Source organism: Barbus barbus (genome assembly GCF_936440315.1).
Source record: "Barbus barbus genome assembly, chromosome: 16".
Taxonomy (NCBI): Eukaryota; Metazoa; Chordata; class Actinopteri; order Cypriniformes; family Cyprinidae; genus Barbus; species Barbus barbus.
Window position 1 is genome coordinate 25,426,672 of NC_136744.1, and position 21,009 is coordinate 25,447,680.

At 35.9% G+C, this 21,009-nt stretch overlaps 1 protein-coding gene across 1 annotated transcript in view; it reads right to left on the bottom strand.

The window, feature by feature from the left end:
• pcdh15a (protocadherin-related 15a) overlaps nucleotides 1–16,493 on the bottom strand; it is a 233,974-nt gene extending 217,481 nt beyond the window's left edge. The window contains exon 1 of the mRNA XM_079437451.1: nucleotides 16,033–16,493. The gene's annotated coding sequence lies outside the window, so the exon portion shown is untranslated. The remainder of the gene's footprint in view (nucleotides 1–16,032) is intronic.
• Between the last annotated feature and the right edge of the window lie 4,516 nt (nucleotides 16,494–21,009).

Below are 21,009 nucleotides of genomic sequence, written 5' to 3' on the forward strand. Positions count from 1 at the left end.
TGTTTTCCCTTCATAAAAAAACAAATTTAAAATTTAAATTTAAAAACTGCATGTTGTGTTTATTTGTGTTATCTTTGATTAATATTTAAATTTGTTTGATGATCTGAAACATTAAAGTGTGACAAACATGCAATAAAATAAAAAATCAGGAAGGGGGCCAACACTTTTTCACACCACTGTATATGTTTTACCAAATAAAAAGAACAACACTTTTAGAGTTCATCCTACTCATTGATGTGAGCATAAGTATTGGGACAGTTGAACATAATGCAGATGTAAAAGATTAAAAGCTATTATTTAGTTGCAGATCCCTTGTGCACAATCACAGCAGTGAGTCTGTGACCCATAGACATCACCAGACTCTTGGTCTCATCCTTTGAAATGCTTTTCCCAGCCTTTAATGCAGCCAATTCCAGTTGTTGCTTGTTTTGGGGAGTTTCTGCATTTACTCTCCTCTTCAGCTGGTGAAATTCATGTTCAATCAGATTTAAATCTGGAGATTGACTTGGGCAATCTAAGACTTTCCATTTCTTTGCCCTTATAAATTCCTTGACTGAACTGGCAGGGTGTTTTGGGTCATTGTCCTGATGCAATATGAAGCACTTCCTATGAATCTGGTGTCATTTTTATTAGTAGTTAAGATGGTTTTGTACCCTTCCAAATTCATTCTGCTACTGTCATCATGCATTAAGTCATCAGTAAAGTTGAGACGGCCTGTTCCAGAGGCAGCCATGCATGCCCATGCCATGACACCACCTCCACCATGCTTTACAGATGAGGCTGTATGCTTGGGATCATTGCAGTTCCCTTTTTTTTTCTCCACATTTTTGCTTTCCCATCACTTAGATAAAGGTTCATCTTTGTCTCATCGGTCCATAAACACAGTTCCAAAACTCTTCTGGCTCACCTTTGTGCTTTTTTGCAAACTCTAATCTTGCCTTTCTATTTTTGGTGCTGGTCAGAGGTTTGCATCTTGCTGTGTAGCATCTGTAATTCTGTGTCAAAGTCTCCTGAGGACAGTAAATTGTCAGAGCATCACCCCAGCTTTCTGGAAGTTGTTGGTGATTTTACAGACACGTCTTTTAGGATTCATTTTCACAGATTTTATGATTTGTCTGTCATCAACTACTGTTGTTTTCTCAGCCGATCAGCTCGTTGTTGGTTGCTGGTGTCGCTGGTGGTTTCCAAACTCTCCATGCCATATCTCCACGCCCTTTGTTTTTGCTAGAGCTTTAACTGACTTCCTCTTTTCTTTTAGCATCCAAATTGCTTGCTTTTCTCTCAAAGTCAGCTCCCTCGACTTCATCCTGGTTTCTGTGTCATCATCGAATGCAAGATTCAGAATACAGAAGTAATGGATATAACTCATACGACACATTCCTTGCTTTTAATATCTGAAGAATTAAGGCAACAGAACACAACTGATAATGATAATGATGTGTAGCTAAAAACTGACTGAAATCAGTCAAAGTTTCTGAATCAAACATGTTTGTGTACAACCGAGAGTGGAACTACATTAAATCTGACAGATGTCTTTTTCAAACAATGGATGAGTAGGTCACTCCATTATTTTACGTTGCTTTACAAAAGCCTATATTGCAAAAGGTTGTGTTGACAAATAGGTAGTGCTCTTCTGAGTATTTGAGATCAAGCAAGAAAAATAGACTCACTGCCAAAACCTGCTATGATCCTGCTAAACAATGCTGTGCTGCTTGCACATCAAGTGTGAATACTGCAACTTTAAATGGCCACTGAAATGAATATACACTGCTCATTGCATTGCAGATACAAGATGAAATAGGACAGAAGATTTTAAGAATAATTTACAGACAGCTATCTAGACACACAATCACACATCTAAAACAGCTTTTGCATATGTCATTAGAATCAAGTCAATTAGAAACACCAAGGGTTCACACAAAACAAGGGGAGTCCGCTTTTAGCTATTATGCTGCCCACAGTTGGAACCAGCTTCCAGAAGAGATCAGATGTGCTAAAACATTAGCCACATTTAAATCCAGACTCAAAACTCATCTATTTAGCTGTGCATTTGTTGAATGAGCACTGTGCTACGTCCGAACTGACTGCACTGTATTTTATTTAATCATTTTCTATTCTTAACTGTTTTAAATTCCTTTTAAATCAATTTCTATATCATTTTAAAATTCCCTGTTTTTATTATAATTTTTTTAATTCCCTGTTTTTATTGCTGTGATTATTTTTAATGACTATTGCACTTTCTTTTATGTAAAGCACTTTTTTTGAATGAATTGAATGAATTACCACTGTGTATGAAATGTGCTATATAAATAAACTTGTCTTGCCTTGCCTTGCCTATGTGAACGCACACTCTCAGATACAGGTAGTTCAGTCATGGAGGACATCTCTCTTCCTTTCTTCTCTATGAAAAATTATTCCTTATTTGCTCTCAACATGCATTTTTCTTCCACTACCTCTGTCCTTTAATCAAAGTATAATACACACAAGCTCAGGAGTCCTTTCTAAGCCTCATTAACAGTCATGGCAACAGACGCCACTTTCCCCAGCTGCTATCAGGACCCTTAAGACATGCTGGAATCTGTCTATATATCACAAACTTTCCTCTATATTTTATTCCCTTTACTTTCTAAGCCTTGCACGTGTATCTGTGAGAATGATGGACAGTTCCAGTGTGAAACGGTTTCATTACGGAATTATTATAGAATGACACGCATTACAACCGACAGTAACCAACAGAGAAACAGACACGCTGTAGTGAAGATAGTAAATAAATAATAATAATAATAATAATAAAGCACTGATCAAAACTATTTAGGCTGCATTTGGGGAATGTACAAACTGATAAAATGTGTAGCTTGAAGGCAATGTAAATCAATTTGGATAAAAGCACCTGCCAAATGCATAAATTTAAATGTATATTCTGACCCTTATTTCTACACAGAAAGGATTAAAATGTTGTAAAAACAAAGATCATTTTATTATGTTTTACATAATACAATTTCAGTTTTATGTGCAAAATGTTTAAATTTCTGTTCAATGTGTTAATTGCAATTTTTTTGTAACTGTGAAATTTACTAGCAATTTCTGTTCAAATTTTTTTAACATAAAATAAACATCTAAATAAATATATTTAATATTAATCACTTCATGCCAGAAATCCCAAATTAAGTAGACAGACAGATGACTGTTTAAATGAACATCAGATGACCAGATATGAAATGCATATCAGATTTAGAACCACATTTGAAAGTAATCCAAATTGGATGCCAAAAAAATGGATCTCATAAGTGTTTTTGCTTACTTGCATGCCAAAATTATACAATCTGTGCCAGAAATCTGTATAAGAAAAAATAAATAAAAAAGTAAAAAAAATAAAACATTTCAGTTTTCAAGGCTGAATGTGCTCAATAAATCAAACAGGAACCATAGCTATAAGTGAAAAATCTGTTCTCTGCTACACATTCCTATAAAATACATAGAGAATGTGTGTATGCTTTTGAAATACAGTAAGTGTGTGTGTGTGTACATATAAGCTGTCCAATTTATTTTATTTTACAAAACAAATAACATGTATACAGAATATTTTCTCAATAGATAGATAGATAGATAGATAGATAGATAGATAGATAGATAGATAGATAGATAGATAGATAGATAGATAGACAGAGGTCATTTGATAACACTGCAGCGTACTACGGTCTGAAATGTGTATAATTTCATAAGCGGTACTATTTGAAATAATAGTCAATAATATTTAAAATTCAGTGTATACAGTGAAGTATGCAGCAAGCAGTACTCTAGTATTCCATTCTGAACAAAGCCAGTGAAGCACTCTTTAGCAGACGGGGATCATTCACATTTCATTCATGAAGTGGGTGTGTTTTCTATTAACCAGCTGGTCTATTCTACACTCAGCCCTCATGCCTGCATTTGCTCTGTTTATCTACATATTTAAAACAACACAGGGACTGAATAATCTCATGTCATCTTGAGAGCAGATTGAAACCTGCAGCCCTTCCTGCTGCTGGAGTAACAATGAGTGGTGCAAGTTTGATCAGCCCTGAAATGCATCATTATTGTGCTGCCTGTAATGTTCTATTATTCCTACAACACTTCAAATTCTCAGCCTGTGTTTCTTAAGAAGGGCACAGATGGCTGGGCAGGGTTTTATTATCAAGGGTCTATGCATCTTTCACAATAACATTTGATATCAAAGTACAAAGCTGCTGGATTTCCGGAAGGATCCAAAGACCTCTGAACAAGCTGCCTCCTGCTGTCAAAATTACCCAGCAGACATGAAGTTCCTAAACACCAACCCCGACAGCAAACGTTTTACATCCAGACTGTTATCCCTCAAACACCCGCTCTCGTAGATCTGGATTTCCTCTGATCTGTATTGCTATCAAAACACACAGCTGATGTCAGAATGATAACGTGGTGATTTAATTAGCATTCATTGACCCCAAACAGAAAGAGCAATTTTTCTATTGGGATTTAAAGCATTTGCATAATTTGAACATATTGCTTGAACATATTGTTTGGAGTTATGTCTGTGAAATGCTGAGCGGGGCAGATTACAAATAAACTAGAGTGATGACACTGGCTCATGTTCAGTAAAGATCTCCCCAAAAAAATTAATAAATAAATAAATAAAATAAAATAAATGCATTGGACAACTGTTGGCATACAGTAAGAATACGAAACTATAAAATAAATGCGGAAATATTTGAGGTCATATGGAGCTCTCATGAATTTTAATTGCAAATTTTGCTATCTCAGCATTAAACAAATTAAAAATAAATAAGAAAGTTGTGACATATAGTAAGAATACGAAATTATAAAATAGATGAGGAAATGTTTGAGGTCATATTGGGATCTCATGACTTTTGATTGCCGACTTTGCAATTCTGGCACAACAAAGGACAATTTAAGATATTGTTGAGATCTCTTTTTAAACTGGGGAGACTGGGTTTTTGTCTCAGAAGAACAATTTGAAAAGCAGGAGACTCAAATTGCTCTCCAAATAATCTCACTGCTGTTGGAAAAAAAACTAAAAAACAACTGAGATGTTAAAAAAGATCTTATTTGGAGTTTTTCTTTCCTATGAGCTGTAATGTTTAGGAATTCAGAGTTTTTTCCATCACTGATATTAATCTAATAAATTGCGTTTGAACTATGAGAGCGTTTCTTTCTTTACTCAAGGGCTGCCTCACCCTTTTTGCGTGTGGTGAAGGGTAATGGATCAAAGTGATTGGCATCACTACGTTTCAGCAAAGCAATCAGGGGTAAGAAGGCCATAGCCATTACTGTGGACTAGCAAAGCACACCTGCTTAATAACACCCTGCTTTTTCCACTGTCACAGGCAAATAAGAAATCAATGGAAATTGCTGACATTTCACGCTAAAACCTATTACAGTCAATGTCCGAAAGTCTTTTATTCATAAAGTGTTCTGTCAAGCTAAACCCCTCATCAAAGACACTTTGATGCTTTGTCATGCTAGGACACTGTTTTGCATTTCTAAATAATTTAAAAAGACTAAATTTCACTGACAAGCCACTCATTCGTCCAGCATGCTTTCAGAAGCCACCCGAAGGATGATCACATGATGGGTAACTGATCGCAGTCAGGCCACATTTCCAGTAAATTACTTGTCATAGACACCAAACACTGACAAGACGTTACTGAACCCTCCCAGTAAAAGTAAAATAAAATGCTTCCTCCTGCCTTAAAGCAATAGTTTGGCTAAACATCAAAATGATGTAATTATTTACTTACCCTCATGTCGTTTCACAGTACAAAAATAACAGCATACAGGTTTGAAACAACATGAGCATGAATAAATAATGAGATAATTTTCCTTTTTGGGTGAAATATTTTTTAAAGGAATAGTTCAAACAAAAATTAATATTTGCTGAAGAAATTTAGAATTACATCACTTGCTCATCGATGAAACCTCTGTAGTAAATGGGTGTCGTAAGAATGAGAATGAAAAAATTAAAATTAGCTGAAAATGTAATCACCTTCTGACAATCTAAAATGCAGATGCGTTTGTTTCTTGTTTTTATCAGCTGATTCATTCTGACGGCACCCATTCACTGCAGAGGATCCATTGGTGAGAAAGTGATGTAATGCTAAATTTTTCCAAATCTGTTCTGATGAAGAAAGAAACTCATCCACATCTTGGATTGCCTGAGGGTGATTACATTTTCAGCTAATTTTCATTTTTGGGTGAACTATTCCTTTAACCCTCTCGCTCATCTTCTATTTAATTTTTATCTGGTTAGAGTGCTAAGGTGAACCAAAAAGAGTGAATGCTGCCAAAGACAGCAGTGCAATTCATCACCCAGCGTGAGATGTAATCAGAGGACGTCAGGGGTCCAAACACTAATGACTCCAGTGATTAACCCATGTCAACGATCCAAACATGTTCCAGAGCACCTGTTATGGCAATCAAGCACATAGATGTATTACTATATGCTGGAATTTTCAACTTGTGAAAATGCATAAAAGTGTGTGTCACACAAACAAGGCGGCACCTGAGGAGACGTATGCAGGTGTAGCAATATTAATAAAAACCTATTTATAGGGACAAGTGTGTAAAAAACGTAAACGATCTGCTGCTGATATTTGCACACCTATAAAACAAATGCTTACATAGCTAATAAACCATTATCCTCTGCAATATGCTTGCTAGGAGACTTCAAACCACCAAAACACCTGCCAAGATAATATTAGTGCTGTCATTTTGTTTTCTTATACTTCATCTTTCAAGTGTTGGTAAATGGAACAACATTATGGTTGAGGGTTGGGGATATCAAGTAGAATTAGCCTAAATCCAACTTTGTGAGATGGAAATTACTTTGAATACACATACAAAATGTAATTCCAACTAGCCAAACAGATTGAACAAACAATTTCATACTGAGAAATGCTTCCGATTTGTAACATCCCCATTCAGCATAAATAAATGCTTATTGTTTTACTGTTATGCTGTTGTTGTTTTTGTCATTACTGTTTGTATTTGTTATAAGGTGATGTTAAGAAAATATATATACCGGTATATATATATATATAAATAAATATACATGTATTTTTATTTTTTATTTTATGTTTGCTAATTAGTATTATTAGCACCATAGTTCACCCAGAAATAATTCTGTAATTTTTACACACCCTCATGTTGTTAGCCTAGTGGATAGAGAGTTGGACTTGTAACCTGAAGGTCGCGGGTTTGAGTCTGAGGTCCGGCAGGGATTGTAGGTGGGGGAGTGAATAAACAACACTCTCTCCATCCTCAATACCACGACTGAGGTGAGACCCTTGAGCCAGGCACTGAATCCCCAACTGTTCCCCGGGCGCCGCAGCATTGGCTGCCCACTGCTCCGGGTGTATGTTCACTACTGTGTGTACACTTGGATGGGTTAAATGCAGAGCACAAATTCTGGGTCCCCCCCTTTTCTCTGGAATGTATAAAACACAGTATTTTGAGAAATGTTTTTGTTTTTGTCCAAAAAAATCAATTGTCAATGGTCTGGTTACCAGCATTTTCCAAAATATCTTTCTTTGTGTTTTGCTGAAGAAGTCATACAGATACAAGGTTGTACTATAACATTCCAGTTTTATACCAAAGATGCTCCAATGGTTTATTATGAAATCTACACCACTGTCTAAACACACTGAGAGCAACTTAGAAGAAAACTAAATAACTTCTGTGTTATCTATATCTTTAGGAAATTACATTAATTCAAATAAAAAATAAACATCTGTAAATTGACATCACCACTGAGAACTCCTTCCAGCAATCTGCACTGCAGGTCACAACATCAAACAAACCAGGGGAAATAGCACTAGAAAAGCTATATATACACACAGTATAGCTGTAATATGAGTCAAGGTCATAGCACACGACAACTATATTAAAGTAAATGACAGGGTGGCTGTGGTTTGTGAACTGGGGACAGCATACTAGTTTAAAAACACATTCAAAGCAAGTGTGAACAGAGCCGAGGTCAAACCAGAGCAGCACCTCATTCAGACTCTACAAAGATGGACAACACATCAAGATGTGGATCAATGAAAGGTGCAATGGATGCATTTCAAGGGTCATACGTTTTTACTTTTTATGTCAGTTAAAATATATTTTTCTGCTCTTGAACACACGTATAATGTTGCACAACAATGCAATACAATACAAACACTACTAATGTTAAAGTAAATTCACAAACGATAAAAAATATATATATGTTTGCTCTGAATTGTTTTAGTGCCAATTCACCAAATTAATTATGCAAATCTGGCAATGGTGTCAAAACAGATGCAAAATTGTGTGCAGTAATGGATGTTAACAAAAGGCTCATACAGTACGTGTTGATAAAAATAATATACTTTGGTAACATTCATCGATCACACAATATCTTCAATTGTTTGATAAATTGCATATATAAATTAAATAAATGTTCCCTTTAATTTGCACCTTTTAACCAGCCCATAATTTTTCAGACGTCAGAACAAAAACGCTGTATCTATGAATTCCAGCTGATAGACTGATTTTCATTCTGCAACAAACTAGGTACCATGTTTCAAGAACCAGTTTAAGCCAATTTGACCTGGAGTTAGGAGTCAGCATCAACACATCTGATCACATCCAGAAAAATACACTCAAATCTACACTCATACACCATATGTGACCAAGAGCTGCAAAGGAGATTATGCTGATCTGTTCATTACACAAAGCTTCAGCAGATACATAACACAAGTCATCATTTTATGGTGTTTTATAGTGATGGAATATATGAAGATTCCTAAAAATTTTATTTTGTTTGTTTCAAATAAAAAAATAACATCACACAGGTTGGGAACGACATGAGGGTGAGTAAATAGTGACAGATTTATTCATATTTGATGCTATCCTTTCAACAAATAATTTTATTTTCCGTTCAAACTGCTTTCATTCCTGACTGACAGACTTTTATCTATACACTGACTGTTATTATTTGAAAGTGATCAAATCAGATACATTGGTTGCTATAGTATTGATGTGGGCGTCACTAAGCAACTTTCTTCTACTACCAGAAGCATAAAGCTGGCAGTATGGAGACAGCTGACAGAAAGCTTGAAATCTGCTTATCTACACCATGGCATTTCGCCACGGAACTGAACTGATGCTCTACTAGAATAAGAATATCTGGCACTGCAGAGAAAACCTCTCAAATGCATGAGCTGCCATGGTGAAAAAAAAGCCACCATGGTGCATCTTGTCTCATTAGAAAAGCAGTGATTGCAACTGGCACATCTGAGAGAGTTTGACCCTTTAGATGGACTAATGGCTTTTGCAAGAACATCTCTTCTGAAAGGCTTCTAAAAACATCATGCCTAGAGCAGAGAGATGAGGCATTCGCCCTCTCACTCACACACACAGCACACTTTTTTTTTTTAAACTGAGCACTCACCATTGTGGCAGTAATGTCAAGTCTTTCCAAGAACCTGCGAATGAATATATTGAAGCCATTATTGCCTAGGACGTCATTTGATGCTTTTCTGTTCACACGTGGCTACCTGATGTACTTTTGAGGGGAAAGTTCAGTCATAAGGCTTCACTTAGTCAGACATGAAAATGCACCTCTGCCCAGTGCATTTGGCTTTGGCAAACCTCTATAAATCATTCAGTTTGCCATGTAGAAGGGGGAAATATATGCACAGAAGTAGCTAAACGTGCACTCTGCTGAAAAGAGCAGCTTGTTTTTTTTCACCTGGTTATGTTGGTGAGTGCTAGTGAATCTATGCATGGTCCTGTCTTGTTGGTAAAGCTACTTAAAGAAATAGATCCCCCACAAATAAAAATTCTATCATCATTTACACACCCTTATGTCATTTCAAATCTGTACTGTACAAACTAAATTTGACTTTCATTGTATGGACAACAAATTAGACATTTTTCAAAAGAAGAAAAAGTCATACCGCTTTGTGATGACATGAGGTTGAGAAAACGATTACTTTTTTATATATTTTTCTTCTTATAGAGGTACCAACATACCAGCATCCAAAATAAATGCTGGTCTCTTCAACAAGGCATGTCATTTAACACAGCTTTCACGATGAGACCAAGACAATCTAGATTCCACTGAATGCTGAAGAGTATGTTAATTGATAAACTAGATCTGTATACAAAATGAGATCTCATTATTCTTCATAGCTATTCATACATGAAGTATAGTTATCTAAATAAATATGCATTAACATATTCTTCATATTCTGTGATTCATATTCAATATTCAAATGATTCCTAAAGGTTTCTATATCTCTGAACATTGTACATAAAAATGTACTTGCAAATATGTATGTAAATTGTTGCATTCTATTCAATGGCCCAGCTGTTTTATATACAATTTACTTAATTTGTTATGCTCGTGTTTCATAAATCCTAATGCGCGTGTCATTTTCTATTCAAACACAATTTAAAAAAATGGAAATAATCTGTGTAATTTTTCATTGATTCTATTAAAAAACAATTTAAAAATGATGTAGGCCTAATCATAAAAAGTGGGGTCCACATTTTTTAACCCGATAAATAAGCAGGAAGTTTTGGGATTTTAAAACAAAGAAAATTATGCAAATGAAGAGGTAGTTTGCTGTCATTAAATGAAAAGAGGGATTTAACCAAATACAAAGTAAATCTGAAATTCATATAAATGTGATCCTGGCTGTGAAAACCAAGCTAAAGTCTCTTTTTTTGTGTGATTTCCTGTTTTCTACATGAAATCATTCTTCATAAGGTAAAGAATATTCTGTGTAACTGGAACATTGATATCTTTAATTCTGACCGAGTAAGACCATGTCAAAGATTAAAATCATAGTGAAATTAATGGTTTAAATCAAACTTTGATGCTAGTTATCGCATAATAAGATTTTGAGAGTTTAACCCGGATTTCACAGAGAGGGTCACAAATTGTTCAAGGCAACTTTCACTCAGAAATGCTGGTGATATAATGTATAATGAAAAGCGGAATGCTCAGTGACTTTTGGTTTGAAAAAAAAAAGGTTACATGCACTCTCCCTAGTAATTACCATCTAGAAACCATATTTGAGCTCATTTCTGCAGTTTAATATGTTGGGTGTATAGAGAAGCATTAACAGACCATCTGATATCCTGCATACTGCTCTACTGAAGCTCTTCAAAAAGCATCTGTACCTGAGATGAACTCATCTGCCCAAACATCAGCAGTCTGAATCTCACTCTCACCTCCTCAGACCTCACGTCTGCTCTAAACCATTCTCTTCGGCAGCACTAGTGTCTACATCATTATACGCTCATCTTGTTCCTCCAAACTCTTCAGTTCTCTTCTAAATAGCTCTTTGAACCCCTATCTGCCTCTGCAAACTATAGCATCTCAACCAAACACATTAGCACTCTTTTATGCCCCGAAGTCTGGATTCTGGACCTCTCCGACTGCTCCCTTTCTGTCTGAGCACTAAACCTCTGGCTTTTGTGGTCTCCCCTGCTGCTGTCATCCTGGGGGACTCCCAGTGGGCAGAAGCTGATTAGAGATGAATCAGACAGCTGAGAGAGGCTGACTGAGGTAAAGATGCATACAGGAGAAATCCAGCCTGGCCTTCACAGATCAAAGACCATGTACATGGAAGAGAGGAGAATATCATTGGAGTTATAGTCATACAGTTGGCACTGCAGCCAACTCTCTGTACAACAGCCCTGAATGTTTAACACTCACAGTATACACTCTACATTCCTGCTCAGCTTCTTTTAATGGAATAGCTCACCCAAAAATTTCATTATTTGTCATTATTCAATCACCCTTGTGCTGTTACAAACCCAGAGGACAGTATTGTCTTCAGAGGAATACAAAGGAAGGGCAACTGAGGTTTGAAGCTTCAAAAAGGATATAAAAGCACCATAAAAGCATCATTAAAGTGGTCCATATGACTCATGTGCTACATTCCAAGACTCCTGAAACCATGCATGCCTTCTCGTAGATAAAATGGTAGAGCATGGCACTATACTGAAAAGAAAATTGGTGTAGGATTTACTTTGAAACCAATTCACTCAAATAATTACAAAGACACGACAAGTAACACAATGAATGAAATTACAGAGTTTTTAAAGTAAAATGTAAAGTAAATTTCTTTGGATAAAATCCTCTCCAAATGCTTAAATTCAAATACAAAATGTAACACTATAACTATATGTATATGGAACAAAACAAACTTTAAATCAATATTTATTTGAAAATGTGCCCCAGCTCTCATTGGCACATGAGAGAAAAGAGAGAACTATGTCTGAGAGAAACATTTCAGTGCTCAAATAGATGTACTGTAAGATTTATGAATCATTCTTTTGAGAAAATTATTTTAACTGAATCAAAAACAGTTTGATTCAGTCACAAATCAAACTCTAATTCTCGAGTTCAAAATCTCGATAGATTACCTAAATGCTGTTATCATATGTCTTCAGAAGGCTTCTGCTGTTGCCTCTCTTGCGTTTCTGAGAGATGCAATGTCACTTGAAATTAACTGTTTGTTACAGACTGAAAATGAAGCTGAAAAATTATACATATATTTTTTTTATATCATATTGTATTTTTTATTTTGTATATTTGTTTTTTTTATGCAAAAGACATAATACTAACTACTACTAACTTCATAAGCTAACCTCCAGAAACATAATATAGTGATCTGAAAACAAATTTCATGACTTATAAAACTTAATTAATTAATGGCCACATCCTATTTTTTCTTCCATACGTCATGTTCTGGGCTCTGTAGAATTGCAATGCTGTGAAAAGTTGAAAAGTTTTGTTGAAAGTTTAAAAGAGCAAACAGTACAATCCTCCTTTGTGTTCCCTGGGAGAAATAAACTCATAGGGGTCTGTAATAACATAAGCCTGAGTAAATGAAGATAAAAGTTTCATTTTTGGCTCAAGTATTCCTTAAAATCTTTCCCTTTGTCCCAAGATGCTACCTGTCTTCCAGTGAGTCTGTCCATCTTGGTCTCTCTCCAGCTGTTCTTTCTCTCTCTCTCTCTCTGTCTCTCTCTCTGCTTCTCTCTGCCTCACAGCTTTTCTCTCCTTCCATCTCCGTCTACATGGCTGTGTGAATGTAAATCATTTCAGGCATCACTACCCACAGCTAATGCTGAAATGTGCTCTCTAAGGTGTCCACAGTGCATATGAATACAGTCATGCCTAAACCCAGATACCAACACAGGCTGATACTCCAAACGTTCAAACAACCTCGAGGCACATAATGAAGTCCTAGCTATTTCACACACAACACAACCTTCATCATCCTGTTCTCCCCACTTAGTAAGTCATAAGACCTCTGGTCAGTTCTAAGACGCCTGAAGCTGTGTTATAGGCATTAAAAGGTCAAAGGTCAACACAGACACAAGGCGGAAGAAGGTCAGGTGCATGTCTAAGACATTGACCTCTGTGTAATTGCCTTAGGGCTCTTTAAACATGTCATTGAACGGCTCCCATTTGCTGTGCTTCACTGGTCAGAAGTGCTTAAAGCAGTTTGATGCTCATAATACTTCCAGTGCACTGAGCAACAGACCACCTCCTGAGACAGTTTCACAAACCACAGACTTTCAGAAAACTTTCAGAAAACTGGTTAAGATGAAAACAGAGATTCCTTCAAACTTTACCACGTTCTTGTATCTCATGCTGGGCAAAGCATCACACTGAGAAGCATAACCTCATTGGTTTCTAATCCCAGCAATGAATAACTGAGTTAAAGCAACACCTTGAGGAAAGCATTGCGTAAATAGTGAACAACCCCTAAAATATCAAAATATAGCGTGTAACTTTTCTAACGAGTCTGCAAAAAGAGTTTATTCTTCAATACGTTATTAAAGTAAGTGAACTGATTCATAAGGCGAGTCAGTTTTTGCTCAGATTCTAAATGAACCAGGAATCATATACTGTACTTTAGGCTTGTGCGACTTACATCAATCTTTTTACTAAGTGATGTCATATGAGCAAATAAAGATATATATTCAAAATAGTTTTGTTGCATAAATAATAATGGTATTCTAAAAACATTTTTATAAAAAAATATTTATCATTGTTGAACATACAGTATTGTTCAAAAGTTTAAGGTCAGTAAGTTTAGTACTTCTTTTTAACGAGGATGCATTCAATTGATGAAATTGGCAATAACATTTTTACATTGTTACAAAAAAGTACATATTTAAAATAAATGCTGTTAGTCTAGAACTTTCTATTCTAAATATCAGTTTACACAAAAATTATTTTTACAGTTTACACAAAAATATCAAGCAGCACAACTGTTTTCAACATTGATAATAATAAGATCCATTATTAGTAATTAAGCACCAAATATGATTGAGCACCAAATTAGCATATTTAAAGGATTGTGAGACACTGAAAACTGGAGTACTGTCTGCTGAAAATTGAGCTTTGTCATTGCAAAAATAAATTACCAAATTAACATTTTAATTAACATTTTAAGTAATTTTAAAATCTATTAAAATAGATAACAGTTCTTTTAAATTGTACAAAAATATTTCACAATATTCCTTTTTTTTTTTTTTACTTTTTGATCAAATAAATGCAGGTTTGGTGAGCATAATATACTTAAAACATTTAAAAAAAATCTATGGTCTTCAGTTTTCAGAATTAATTGAGTATTTGGATGACATGAATCAAATATAATCAACAAAACATTGCACCAAACAAATTACCGTTAAAAAGTTAAATCCTGCATTAATTGTCACATCACCCGGAAAGAAATACAGATGTGAATAAGAGATGCATATCCTATAACAAGCCAGAAAGGAATCGCAATGTCACAGTATTTCGTCATTACAAGATACAAACATAATCACAGTGTGTTAAAGTTTTGACTGATCTCAAAGCTCCTTAATTATTTTGATCTCCTAATAAAGCACAGGGTGACCATCTCTAACTAATGAAGCTTCTGTAAACTGAAACTTTAGACTGAAACATGCACAGTAACTCATGAGATCACCCCAGTCCTTCTCCTGACATACACACACACACACACACACAAAGGGAGAGAGAGAGAGACATGCACTCTTTCTCTCCATATCAATGGTGTCAGCTGAACACAGATGCCAACTGAGCACCTGTCTCACTGATCTATTCATTACACCAACAGCACATCACTGACTCATTATTCAAGCCTTTTAGCAGATAAATTCAGGAAAACATGAATGTAATTAAAAAAAGTCAATAAAGTGGAAAGCCCAGTTTCAACTAAAAGCGCAAATGAATGTAAGGTGTTCATGGTGAAATACAAGTGAAGTATGACGTGAGAGGAGGCAATGTCTCATGTCACTGTGATTGGCTGATCATGCAGTTAACAGGAAATTGCCCGTCTATAACAGGTCCAAAAATAAACCTAGATTTTAGGGGTGGCAGGTGGTGCAATGGTTACAGAGGATATGTAAACGAATACTATACTAATAAATATGGCCTACTAATACTACACTAGTAATAAATATATTACCCTTACATCATAAAACATTCCCACACGCCACTGGCATAGATGAACCACTACAGATGCAGGTTCTGTGCTGTCTTTGCAATGAGAAAATGGAAAAAAATGGGTTAAATGATGTGGTTGATGGGAGTGAATGAAACGGGAAAGTTTAATCCATCAAATAGCCCAGTAACCTCCCATATATGCTCAACATTAATATCACGTCGAGTCGCATTTGACTTCATTTTACGAGACATGACTTGAATGAATAAAAAACTTCACCGAGAAATTAATCGATCATGTTTTTTTCCCCTCCCAGATGGATCAAGGGGCTACAGATGCGGATCTAGAGAGGAGATGGGTGATAAATGAATAAAAGAGTTTAATCTCTAAAAAAAAAATGTTGTTATTGCTTAATCTCTCATCTAATCCGTTTCAAAAAGGACTTTGATACCCAAGAGAAACAAAGCTCAACTAATGACACTCAGATACGTTCTTAAACAATAAAAGCATATTATCAATTGTTCAAAGCAACATAATACTGATTACTCACGCAGTTTATTTCAGTTATTTCCTCTTCTCATGTTCCTCCAGATGGCCGTTCACAGCAACAGTTACGCGAGCGTTTTCACTCACGCGCACCACGCGTAAAAATCATTCATTGCTCCTGTCAGGAATTTACCGGACGGTCTCCGTATCACTCAAACGTTAACCCACCATGTCGGTTTAAAATCCAAGCAGAGTCTCACCGGACAGACCCACGCATTGAATCCCGCATCAATCTCTGTATGTGTGTCTTTTTCCCTGGCGAGGACGGACCGCACGAGCCCCGGTGGTTTTACTTCTTTCTGATTCTCCTTCAGCGCGTGAAGTCCAAGAGCAGGTCAGATGCAGGACGGTGTTCGTTAGTCCTCAAGTAATGTTAAAAAGTAGCATGACAGCTCCGATGAAAGTGCAGCCCATCTCACACAAACCTCATTCAACCTTCTCTGCCTCCTTCCTTCTGACTCCTCTGTCTCTATCTCACTCCCTCACTCCTTCTCTCTCTCCCCTCTCTCGCTCATGAGGTAATAATCTCATTTGCCTGGTCAGTAAAGGTGAGGGCAGGTAAATCTTGATGTGTGTCCGGCACGTTCATATAATGGTGAATAATATCAAGAAAATGTCCATGTCAAATTAAAATATTTAAATTTCAAAGTAATTTGAAATAATGGTATTTATTCATTTGTTTGTTTGTTTGTTTAATTTAAAGTATATATATATAGGCTATATATATATATATATATTTTTTTTTTTTACAATAAATCATTGTAATTGGGGTGGTGATGGCGCAGTGGATAAGTCACATGCCTTTGGTGTGAGAGACCCGGGTTCGAATCCACTGTGAGACACCAATGTGTCCCTGAGCAAGACACTTAACCCCTAGTTGCTCCAGAGGCGTGCGACCTCTGACATACATAGCAATTGTAAGTCGCTTTGGATAAAAAGCGTCAGCTAAATGAATAAATGTAAATGTAATTTAGTGATGGTCATTGTTTATAAACATAAATGAATAAATAAAATAAATGCATTTTTCACAATTATATACCATTTTAGTATTTGTTGTAATTTAATTTATTCAAAGAAATAAATAAGTGTTCTTTTAAAACCGAAAAAGCAGTTATGTATATTATAAATAAATAAATAATCATTATATCCAGACATGCTTCTCAAATTAATAATCATTCACAATAATGACCATTTTGAAATAATGTTTTTTAAATTTGGGAGAAGTCTTAATTGTCATGCAAAAAAAAAAAAGAAGAAGAAGCAGAAGAAACAAGCCCATTAAAATACTCGTCAGTTTCTAAATAATAAAATATACTTATTTTATATATTTATTTTAAATATATTTTCTTTTTGGTTGAAATATGCCCCAGATTCAGATTCATACCCATTCAGCCAAATAAAAAGTACAAATAGGCAGTTTCACACTTGTAAAAGAAGACACAATGCATGCTGTGAATGCGCTGAGTTGTAAATTAAATGTTTCTTATAAACATGATGCAGTCTCAGGTTGTGGCACTGCAAGTGAACAGCCTGAAAGAGTCTTTTCTTTCACCTCTTTAGAAATGAATGTCGGTGGAGACGGGAAGAGATAGAGAGACGTGCAAACACTGGCTGGCTGTACTCTTCTCTAGTAATGTAACCAGTTAACATCTTAAACACAGCTCAGTGTAACCTGAGAGTCTGCAGTCCAGTGCTCATGTACAAAACTCCTGTAACAACACACCACCTGAATGCAGCCCACCAATGCAGAAATGTACTTACACAGAGGATCCACATGCCACAAGGCAGCATTTGTGGCATAATATCAATAAACAAAACAAAAAATCTACACTTGTTCCTTATTTTGTTAAAAATTAAGCAAAACCAGGGTTACAGTGAAGCACAATGGAAGCGAATGGGGCCAGTCTATAAACATTAAAATGTTCAATGTTCCAATAGTACAGCCTTAAGATATGAACAATATGCATGCTATGAATTTAAGGTGAAAAAAATGCTTATTAACATTTTGTATATTGCATATGCAATTTTTCAACTTCATCATGACAATGCAATGGTGTGAACCCTTAAAGAACTGTAAAATTATGATTTAAATAACTTTTTAAATCTATTTAGGTCATTTAATATTTAAGCAATTGAATTGCATAAAAAATTAGCATACATTTAGATAACACAGTTTTAACAAACTAATGACAGCACATACAGTAAGTCAGTCTTATACTGTAAATGAAATAGGTAAGAAACAGGTAAAATTTCTGCACTCAAAAAATCATAGCATATACATTTATACATTTCTAAATGTTATATACATCTACAGTCATGGCCAAAAATATCGGCACCCTTGGTAAATATGACCAAAGAAGGCTGTGAAAATTAATCTGCATTGTTAATCCTTTTGTTCTTTTATGTAAAAAATTCACAAAAATATAACCTTTCATTGGAGAATAAGAATTTAAAATGGGGGGAAATATCATTATGAAAAAAAAATGTTTTTCTCTAACACACATTGGCCACAATTAACGGCACCCTTTTATTCAATACTTTTTGAAACCTCCATTTGCCAGTTTAACAGCTCTAAATTTTATCCTATAATGCCTGATGAGGTTAAAGAACACCTGACAAGCGTTCAGAGACCATTCCTTCATCCAGAATCTCTCCAGGCCCTTTAGATTCCCAGCTCCGTGTTGGTGCTTCTTCTCTTCAGTTCACCTCACTCATTTTCTACAGGGTTCAGGTCAGAGGACTGGAATGGCCATAGCAGAAGCTTGGTTTTGTGCTCAGTGACCCATTTTTTATGTTTTTTTTTTTTTGAGGTTTGTGTTTGATTATTGTACGGTTGGAAGATCCAAACATGGCCCATTATAAGATTTCTAACAGAGTCAGTCACTTGTTGATTTTTTATCTGTTGGTATTTAATAGAATCCATGATGCCATGTGTTGTTTTTGGATGAGCTAGGAGAATTTTTCTTGAAACTCTCCCAAACAACATGTGGTGATGTAGGTTTTTTAAGGTTTTCTGACCCTGAAACTCAACTATTTTCTGCAGTTCTCCAACTGTGGTCCTTTAGCCACTCAAACTCTCCTTCTCACCATGCATTAGGATGATATAGACACACGTCCTCTTCTAGGCAGTTTCTTAACATTTTATGTTGATTAGAAATTCTTAATTATTGTCCTGATGGTGGAAATGGGAATTTTCACTGCTCTAGCTCTTTTCTTAAAGCCACTTCACTAATTTGTGAAGCTCAGTTATCTTTTGCTGCACATCAGAAATATATTATTTGTTTTTTCTCATTGTGATGGATGATTAAGGGAATTTGGGCTTTGTTTTCCCTCCTATTTATATTTATTTGAAACAGGAAGCCATGGCTGGATAATTTCATGTTCATAATCACCCTGGAATGCTACAAATTGTGAATATGAATGGGAATATACTTGAGAGATATTTTACTCATAAGAATTTCTAGGGGTGTCAATAATTGTGTCCAACGTGTATTTGAGAAAAACATTTATTTCATAATGATATTTCCCCCCATTTAAAATTCTTATTATCCAATTAAAGGTTAGATTTTTGTGATTTTTTTAAAATAATTAACAATGCAGATTAATTTTCACAGCCTTCATTGACCATATTTACCAAGGGTGCTGATATGTTTGGCCATGACTGTATATTAATTTCAAATATACAAATCTCAAGATTATAAACTTTGCATTTCAGCTTTTAAATCACTCCACTGAAATTGGCCTTTTTCATTTTCATTGTAAGCTAATAGCTAATGCTTTATTATTTAAGAAATTGACAGGCAAAAGAAAATTATGGAAAATTACAGGTCCTTTTCAAAAAATTAGCATATTGTGATAAAGTTCATTATTTTCTGTAATGTACTGATAAACATTAGACTTTCATATATTTTAGATTCATTACAACACAACTGAAGTAGTTCAAGCCTTTTATTGTTTTAATATTGATGATTTTGGCATACAGCTCATGAAAACCCAAAATTCCTATCTCAAAAAATTAGCATATCATGAAAAGGTTCTCTAAACGAGCTATTAACCTAATCATCTGAATCAACTAATTAACTCTAAACACCTGCAAAAGATTCCTGAGGCTTTTAAAAACTCCCAGCCTGGTTCATTACTCAAAACCGCAATCATGGGTAAGACTGCCGACCTGACTGCTGTCCAGAAGGCCATCATTGACACCCTCAAGCAAGAGGGTAAGACACAGAAAGAAATTTCTGAACGAATAGGCTGTTCCCAGAGTGCTGTATCAAGGCACCTCAGTGGGAAGTCTGTGGGAAGGAAAAAGTGTGGCAGAAAACGCAGCACAACGAGAAGAGGTGACCGGACCCTGAGGAAGATTGTGGAGAAGGACCGATTCCAGACCTTGGGGGACCTGCGGAAGCAGTGGACTGAGTCTGGAGTAGAAACATCCAGAGCCACCGTGTACAGGCGTGTGCAGGAAATGGGCTACAGGTGCCGCATTCCCCAGGTCAAGCCACTTTTGAACCAGAAACAGCGGCAGAAGCGCCTGACCTGGGCTACAGAGAAGCAGCACTGGACTGTTGCTCAGTGGTCCAAAGTACTTTTTTCGGATGAAAGCAAATATTGCATGTCATTCGGAAATCAAGGTGCCAGAGTCTGGAGGAAGACTGGGGAGAGGGAAATGCCAAAATGCCTGAAGTCCAGTGTCAAGTACCCACAGTCAGTGATGCTGGTGTTGGTCCACTGTGTTTTATCAAGGGCAGGGTCAATGCAGCTAGCTATCAGGAGATTTTGGAGCACTTCATGCTTCCATCTGCTGAAAAGCTTTATGGAGATGAAGATTTCATTTTTCAGCACGACCTGGCACCTGCTCACAGTGCCAAAACCACTGGTAAATGGTTTACTGACCATGGTATTACTGTGCTCAATTGGCCTGCCAACTCTCCTGACCTGAACCCCATAGAGAATCTGTGGGATATTGTGAAGAGAAAGTTGA